Genomic DNA, 9,590 nt, shown 5'->3' on the forward strand with positions numbered 1-9,590 from the left:
TACTGTCATTTCTCCTTAAAAAATAGACACACACCTGTAATCCTAGCATTCTGGGAGGCTGAGGCAGGATGATCTGAAGTTTGAGCTCAGCCTAGGCAATGTAGACTCTTTCTCAAAAATAAAAATTAAGAAAGGGACTGAGGACATAGCTCAATATGAAGGTCCCAGATTCCATGTCCATTACTGCAAGATAAAATAAAATAAGTGAATCATCTATATTTCACCAAATATACAACTTCTATTATTAATAGCTTGACCAAATCAAAAATATCAGCATAAACTGGGATCATGAATAAAGGGAAAAATTCACAATGTAAGAAAAATCCTAAAGCGGGATTCAAATAAGTACATGGTGGCCAATCAGGAAGAGGCAGCTTTCCTTAAATCCTGAGCTCCAGGGCAGGGACATAGCATTCCTTACCTCTGCATTCTCCACAGTGCCCAGCACTGTGCCTGGAACATGGAGTTTGCAGGAAATAAATGGCCAAAAGGAGGAAGGATTCCTGGTTTTAACCCTGGACCTACTGGTTTATTATAAGGTTGATGTTCAAAGAAAACTTCTAAAATCGAAAGGTTCACAGCAGCAACTCACCTGGCCAGGTAGTTCCAAAAATGGACAAGGTTACGGATTGTTCCCTCTTTCTTCAACGTGGTCCTCCATTCCCAAAGCTGGGGATCTTATATTTGAAGGTCCCCATCCTTTCAGGGACCTCTCCAGGTTAGGATAATGAAAAGAAATCCTTTGATGACAACATTCGAGGTATTTTGGCTAAAAGTGCGTTTGTAAAGTTAACCAAATGTATTTCATTGTGGTGGAAAGTACGTGGGTTTTAGAAGCATACCCCCTGATGCTGTGAAAGGGATTTACCGCCTGAGGTGCTGGTCCTTATCTTAGAACTGCACAACTATGTTTTACTGTCTTTTTGAAGCTTGAGATCATTCATGTAAAGGACTTATGACTTAATGGGAACTCACTAAATGATAGCATTTTCCATGACAATGTAAGCTCCATGAGGTTTGGGATTGTTTTGGGGGGTTGTTGTTTTGGAAATATAGTCTCCCTGTATAGTTCAGGCTGTCCTTAAACTTGCTAAATAGCTCAGGCTGGTTTTCGAGTTCTCATTCTCCTGCGTCGGCCTCCCAAATGCTGGGAGTACAAGTGTGTGCCACCCTACCCAACAAATTTGATATATATATATTTTTTTTTTTTTGGTCTTTGTGAGACAGGGTCTTGATATGCAGCTCGAGCTCACTTTGTAGCCCAGGCTGATCTTGAACTTGCAACAATCCTCCTGCCTTAACCTGGGATTATACGCCTGTGCCACCATGCCTTGCCAAATCTTGTACTATTGTCCAGTTCGTCCCTGGTGGCTCCTACAGCCTGACTTCAAATAAGCATGACAATATTTGTTATGTAAATTATGTATTTGCTTGTTTACCAAGTTACAGGCTGGAAACACACCCCTACCCTATATTTTGAATATACTGGCTTGGCAGGATGCGGTATGTTTACATTAGCACTGGCCGGCAGACTCCACCTAGTGTGACAGCCACAGTTGCACGCTTCCTGTACATTGTGTGGGACAGTGGGTGTGCGCTGTGTAGCAGTGGATCTCCAAGTGCGGGTCCCAGACCCGCATCAGCAGGCTCATCGGGTACCTATCAGAAATGCAAATTCCCAGGTCCTGCTCAGGCCAACTGAGTCAGAAACTCTAGAGCAGATGCCAGTGCCCATTTTAACACACCCCTCATTTGATGCTGAGAAGTGGAACTTCAGATGGATAGAAAACTCTCCTGTGTGGTAATTAGAGGCACTCAAAGCATTCGCTGCCTGAGGGTAGCTGACTCGCATAGGCAAAACATAACCCACTGGAGGCTTTAGCCCGTGATGCTTACAGAATTAATTCCTCCGGGCGGAGGATTTCCAGGGACCTCCACTGAGTGGCAGGTTGTTAGTTCCAATGCTTCTACAGCTGGCTGGCTTTGCAGAAGGTCTTTAAACTGTTGCCTTCCCAGGCGCCTCTCCCACCAGAGATGGCAGAATGGGGTGGGTTGAGCACAGGCTTACAGGCAGCTCCAGCCACAGGCTGACCCTCAATGCTAGGCTGACATACCAGAGACCCCAAAATATAACGGCTCAAAGAAAAGAGTGGTTCCTTCTGGAAGTGAAGGACCCGGCTGGAAAGGACGCTGTCTGTGGATTTGGCTATGCGTATCTCACTGCCTCATGTGGTGTCCTCCTCCATGCGCTAGGCTGATCAGCAGTGCGTCTGCATTCCACCCTGTGGAGCCCTTCCGACACTGGGAGTGCCTGCTTTTGCTTTTGTCTTTTATTTGGTGGTAGAATCAAGTTGTAGGGAAGACACTGGATTCCCTTGGAGTCAAACAGTTATAGGGAAGACACTGGATTCCCTCAGTAAGGTGTGACTGAACCTAGACCTCGCTTGATTCCTTCACAGTGATCCCCAACTCCATCTTCTGTCCTTTAATAAAGAATCTGATGAAGGCTGAGGCAGAAAGATCACTGAGAGTTTCAGGCCAGCGTGGGCTACATATGGAGTTCAAGATCAGTAATATAGTAACCTATCATCTTGTTTTAAAATTCTGTATCATTTTTACTGTTTTTGTGTTGTTTCGTTTTTGTCTTTGTTGTTGTTATTTGTTATTGTTTTTTTTTTTTTCTCTTTAAAAAAAAGATCAGCCTGAATTACATAGTGAGACCCTTCAGAGAGAGAGAAAGAAATAAAAGAATGGAATTTTTTGTTCTGGGGATTGAAGCCAGGGCCTTCACACAGAGCTACACCCACAGCCCTTTTATTTTTTGAGACAGTCTCACTAAGTCACTCAGAGTAGGTCTGAACTTGCTATCTTCCTGCCTCAGCCTCCCAGAGTGCTGGGATTATAAGTGTGCACCACCACAGCTGGCTCTCGTGCCTTTTCTTTTTGCTGAGGTATGACTAATGGTCTTCATAGAAGATTCTTTACCTGAATGTGTTGAAACCAAGTTTTGAGCACAGGCTTTAAAAACCAGACAAACCTCAATCAGAGTGTGATTCCCACCTATTAGTTATTAGTAACCTGGAGACATAACTTACTCTTTCCTTTTCTTGTAGTGCTAGTTCCTTTTTAGTTTATTTGAATCTTAAAAGCATCTTACAGCACCTGGCAAATAATGTCTATTCATCTGATGCAATGCCTACTTCCTACCCACCCCACCTCTCTTCCCTTCCTTCTGTAAACAGTTCTCAGGATTATAATGACTTCATTATTTCGCTGAGAATTTTGGGGTAAAGAGACACAGCTCAGAGAGAAACCCAAGCCACCCAGGATAGATGAGACCAAACCAAGCATTTAGCAAATTAAAGCTCAACATTGACTTTATTTTTTACTTGGAATGTATAAAATGCCATTGAGGGTTTCATCTGATTTCCCTCAGTTTTTATAGCAGCACTCTCACTGAATGTACACACACATTATGTGAAAAAGACAAAGCAATTATAAACACACATGAAAGTATTGTGTACAGAGCAGTTTCTGTGACTGTGCTAGACTTAAGTTTCTTAGAAGTAGGCCCTCTGGCCTTCTTTCCTCAAGGAATCCTGAAACATTAGAACTGAAAGGGCTTTCAGAGGTCATCTGATCTTTCTCCTTATGCCTGAAGGTAATACTCTTTTCTATTTCTTTTGCATATCCCAGCACCATACTTATACATTAGGGGCTTAATAAAGAGCAATTGAATAAATGGATGGATGTCTTTTATATGCTTAACAATTTGACCTTTCCAGCTGGACAAGGTGGTCCATGCCTGTATTCTGGGAGGCTGAGGCAGGAGGATCACATGCTTAAGCCCAGCCTGAGCAACTTAGCAAGACCTGATGTCAAAACATAAAAAGGCTAGGATGTAGCTCAGTGCAAAAGCCTTGAGTTCAATCACCAGTATGGAAAAAATAAATTACAATTTGACCTTTCTCCCGTACTCGATGAGCAAGGATACAGGACCAGTCTGAACCTCTGAGCTAGTCGTTGTGCATTTTCTACAATCCTTAATTACCCTGGGGGAGTTTACATGTTTTTATGAGCTTTTCCCTCCTAAAATGACCTTTACAGCAGGTCATGTTTAACTTGAAGTAGTTCAGTGAACTCAAACATTTTATAGAATGCATCCTTGGGCCTTCTCTGGTTGTTGTCTTAGACTCATAGTCTAAAATGACAGCACTTGGGCCATACCACTGAGTGAACCTTGCAACTGTACGAGGTCCCCCCTTAGAGGGACCCCATTCATGCTTGGTTTAATGCTCAGCCATCACCCTCTTAAAATTTCAAATAATCTTTAAACAAGGGCCCCATTTTCATTTTGCACTGGAGCCTGCAAAATCCTGTAACAGGTCCTGCCTGGCCTCCTGTGGGTGCTTGAGAATTTTCTCTCCCTTTACACTCTCCACCTTCCCGAAGGCAGGAAATCTTGGTGTGGTGCAGGCCCCCGAGTTGGTGGAGTGGAAACCTCGGCCATGCCTTTAGAATAAGTGCTAGGTGTGTTATTCAACATAAATGGCTTCTTCATGCATGCTGGCAAATACATACAATGGAATGGACAAGTGTTGGTCACTGCCTGGTGCCAGCCTCTGGACTCGGCTTAGCTCTTCATTTTGCTGGCCTATGCTGCAAGCCTAGCAGGGGTGCACTTCTGATCTCACAGGTGGGGAATAGAGGCAGCGCATGGGTCCCCTTAGCCCTGGATGTCCGCTTCTAGAGCCTTTTCCCATTCTGCTCTCTGCTGACCCAGGATCCCAGACAGGCCCGAGAGGACAGGGACTTGCCCCTGTTCACACCTTCCCTTTCAGCTATTGGGTCAGCAACCAGGATGTGTTATTATTCTAGGCTCTCTCATGAACCTGGAAATGAGGGAACCTCCTTTGCTCACTGGGACAGGCAGGGCGGAGAAGCAGACAAGCAAGCGAGGGAAGCGCGCATCTGGGGTCTGAGCGGAAGCCAGCACTCACCAGCTGCAGCGGGTGGTGGGAAGGGATGGCTCTCATTCCTTCAGTTCCTTACTTTTCTTTGTTCTTGGTGTTGTTCCCAAGACTCCACGTAGTTCCACCCTGCTCTGGGAGCTGAACTAGGCCCCAGAGACGGCAGGGAGAAAGACCCATAGGAAGGAGCAGACTCCACAGCCTCTTCAGCCCAAAGTTTTGCCTGTCTTAGTTCTGAAGTTGAGGAGTCAGGAATAGGAGCAAATTAAGGAAGTGGCTGAGATGTAAATTCTGAAGTACATAGGAATTGTCCTTATTTGAACCTTGTTAGAGATTAGAATCCTGGGCCAGGTAGCCTGCAAACAAAGCCTCCATAATTTGCATCCTTGTTCTAACAGCTGACGAGGGCCAACTTCCTTAGCAATCAGGAGCATGGTTTTTGACGAGTGACATGAGGAAGAGTTGAACAGCAAACAAGTTCCGCCCGAGTCCCATCCCCACCCCCCTACCTGGCCACAAAGCCTGATAAAACCCTCCATTGTTTGACAGCCAGCAGGGCAAGGAGGCCACAGTTACCCTCAGCCAACGCAGGACTGGAGCTCAGTTCTCTGTGTGTGTTTCCATGGTGATCGTGATAACAGCTTGTATTTATAGACCTTGTATCTCCAAGGAGCTCAAAGCACTTTACAGACACATTATCTGTCTTTTAGAGTTGTGAGAGAGGGAAGAGAGGGAGGGAGAGAACAGAAGATGGAGAGGATGAAAGGAGGACAGAGGACACGTTGTACTCTTACGCACATCTCACAGATGGCAGGAAGGGGGGAAGTCAGTGACCCAAGGTGGCATGGTAGGCCAGTGACAGATGGTAGACTGAATGGAAGCCCTAGCTCATATATGGAACTCCTGGAACTCTTGCTGCTGGCCTTGGGCAGATGTCAGGGCTGAGCTGTTGTCTCCCTGTCATCTTGCTGTGTTCAGTGTCATGTGGGTGACTTGACAATTCAAGGACATCAAAGGCAATGTGGCTTTATTATTGTTGATAGAAAACAGAGGGACAGTGGGGATTTGGGGATAATATCTACAGATAGCCAACAGGGCCTATATGTCCTGATAACCTCAGACAAAAAGTTCTGGACACATTGCACATGGGGTGGAAATGGTTCTTCAAATGGAGTCCTATGTCCCCAGTATACCTGGGGGGTGCTTATGTGCTCCTTCCTGAGATGCCGTTAGCTGAGGTTGGCCTGAGGTTCTTCGAGGGTTATGGACTATGAGTGGAAGGCAATGTATCTTCCTCGTATATAACATTCTGTATGAGAAAAGACCGCGTCCTCTGCTGGAGACCTCGACTCTGGGGTGGACTGGAATGACTCTCAAGACTTTCAAGATCCCCAGCCCTCACCCCGCTTTCATTAGACTTAACCCCACACCTTCTTACTTTGGAAGGCCTTCTGTTTCTGCTGTCACCACTTCCTCACTCCCCATTTAGCCTTTGAAAAATGGGAACTATTTTCTCTTTTAAAGGAGTCATTCTCTGAGTGTGATGGCCTATACCAGTAATCCCAGCGTGCTGGAGGGCTGATGTAAATTTGAGCCCTGGCTGGGCAACTTAGGGACTTAGCATGACCCTATCTCAAAATAAAAAATAAAAAGGGTTGAAGATGTAGCTCAGTGCAAAGGCCCTGGGTTCCATCTCCAGGCCTGAAAAAGAAAGTCGTTATCTGCAGAGCATTCTGTTAAATCGATGCTGCAGTGGCCATGGCACCCCTGGGAGATAAGATCCTTCCTCTTGAAGATTTTAGGTTTTTTGCTGTCCCTCCAGCCGGAGCTGAACCCTCAGGCTGAAGCTGAAGATGAGCTTCTCCTGTTTTCCATCTGTTTAGGTGTCAGGGACACTGGCCTAAGGGGCTGTTTAGACAGCTAGGTCCCATGAAAATATAAATATTTGATTTACAAATAGGCTTTAAAAAGGACACTCTGAAGAAGGCACCTTCTGGTTCCTGCACCTTAATAAGGATGTGACTACATCATCAGCACCTAGGGGTCACCTGCCCAGGGACAGTGGTCACCTTTTGGCCCATCCAGGTGTGCTGTAGTTCATGACGTGTCCTTCTGTCCCCTGGGGGGCGGGGCCCCCTATTACCTGGCTGGCTCCACAAGGGGAGGAGCCCTGTTGGGTTCACTTCTCCTGCAGCCTCTGGTTTCCAGTATCCTAGAGGAATGACCTCCCAGGACCCTCCCTCCCTTAGCCATGGCTTACTCCTTAAGACGTTCAGGATCCTCTCAGACATTCCAACCCCATCCTCTGCCTATTTTCCCCTATGGCATCCAATCTTTCCAGATCACAGCTCTTAGCATGGACTGCAATAATTCCTTACATTGACAGGTGGTTTTAGATATTAAAGGTAGCTTTCAGATGTGGAAAACATTGTTCAAAAATTCCCTTTGGATTTAAAAATGAATATATTAATTATGACAATAAAAATTAGAAAAATGTAGTTTTAGTTCAGTGTATGCATGCAATTTTGAATAAAAGATCGTTAAAAAAGTAGATTATTAATTTTTACTAAAATAAAGTTAAAAAGAATTAAAATAAAGATTAGAAAAATGTGGTCTATTTTAGTTCAGTTTATGCAAGCAATTGAAGAATTTAGCAGTTACTTCTAAAGGGCCTATGAATAAAGTTGATTGCTTTAAATATTTTAATCTATGGTTATGTATTTATATCCATTTATGTCCATCTGTGTTTCTGTCTCTCAATCTATTTGTCTATCTATCTATCTATATGTATATAAGAATTATGGGTTAACAAAGCTTTCTGGACTACTTCGATCCTGATATACATTTAGGTCCATTTCCCTCTGTTTTACCTAAATATAAAGTCCTAGGGCTCTCTTATACATTCCAATAAACTTAATATTAACTCAAAACCATAAAATTCTGCATCAGTTGTATTTTAAATTGTAATTATAAGACCAGCATTTATTCTTTTAAAAATTAGAATTATATGTAAGAGCAAATGTACAATATTTTCTTCTTCTTCTTCTTCTTCTTCTTCTTCTTCTTCTTCTTCTTCTTCTTCTTCTTCTTCTTCTTCTTCTTCTTTTGTCTTTTTGAGTCAGGGTCTTACTACATAGTTCAGGCAGGTCTCAAACTCACTTTGTAGCCCAGGTTGGCCTTGGACTTGCAACAATCCTCCTGCCTCAGCCTCCCGAGTGCTGGGATTACAGACATGGGCCACCATGTTGGCTAATATTTTCTTCTTAATACAAAATTATTAGCAATTTTGGTTCTTCAGTTAACAATTTTGATTCAGTGATTTCAAATCTCTCCACACTTCATTCTCAGTCTTCCTGGTGGTAAGAAGCACAAGGCCTATGTAAGGGGAGACATTTGCCATAGCAGGAGAAAGGTTACTTATGAGCAAAGTTTTGGCTGAAAGATGACCTTCCTTATGATAGGGTTGAGCTTTCTTTAATGGTCTTCAAGTCCTGGGCTTTCCCCACAAAAGAGGTCCTCTCTTGGGTCCCTTGTCCCATAATCCAGTGAAATAGTCCTATTCCTGCTGACCACTTCGATTACATTTTCTTGGTTCTTAAGATTCATCGATACATTTACAATTAGCTAACTTTAACTTGATAACATTTTAAGATTCATAAATTTTGTCTTTTCATTAATGATAGAATGCATTGGAGTTCCATGGCATTTTCCTTTTTTTTTTTTTTTGAGACAGGGTCTCACTAAATTGCCCAGGCTGGCCCTGAACTTGCAATCCTTCTATCTCATCCTCTTAAGTAGCTGCAATTACAGAAATGTGCCACGATACCCAGCTTCCATGCTTTTGTTCTGAGTACGACAAAACCATATAGGGCTATTTAACATGATTCTATGCTGGATTTTCCCTACCTGCAGTGAAAAGATACTGGCTGAAGAGTTCATGGAGGAGTCCAAGAAGAGTGTGAGGGTAGTGTATGCTGGTGGGCCTCTGAGAGCCTCTGAACCTGCAAACAGTGGTAGCATAGCCATCTTGCTTGAGTTGGTAACTGGAAACTAGTGTCCTTCTCCATGGCAAGCAAACAGACCAGTGTCCAGGTATCATCAGTTCCTCAGAACATGAAAGGAGCCACTTATCACAGATGCCATGAGTAGACAAAGTGATACATTTAAACGTGTAAAATAGCATAGACTCACACTTCCTTCAGGGCGCTGGGACACAACTCGGGCAGAAATGCCCTGCCAGGCTTTTGAGCAGAATTCTCAAAGCTTACACTTAACATTGCTTATGTGAAAGGGCCCATATTCTCAAAGGCTGGCGGGAGAGTTTTGGAATTTAGACTGCCAATGGCTTCCGGTCTCGCTGCAGGTGCGAATCAAAGTCCTTACTGACTCATAGAGTTTTGTAGCTTATAGCTGCCTGTACATTCCCAATCACATAGGGAGATTTTTGCAAATTCTCATCCCCAGGATCCATCCTGTACCAACAGAATCAGACTCTGGATTCTGAACATATGGATCTTTGTGTGTGTGTGTGTGTAAGTATAGTTGACATACAAGAAATTTCCTCTAAGTGTATGATTTGATAAATTGACATATGTAAACATGCGTGAAACCATCCTTGGT

The sequence above is a fragment of the Chinchilla lanigera genome, unplaced genomic scaffold, assembly GCF_000276665.1.
Source record: "Chinchilla lanigera isolate Chin_1 unplaced genomic scaffold, ChiLan1.0 scaffold00061, whole genome shotgun sequence".
Classification (NCBI taxonomy): Eukaryota; Metazoa; Chordata; class Mammalia; order Rodentia; family Chinchillidae; genus Chinchilla; species Chinchilla lanigera.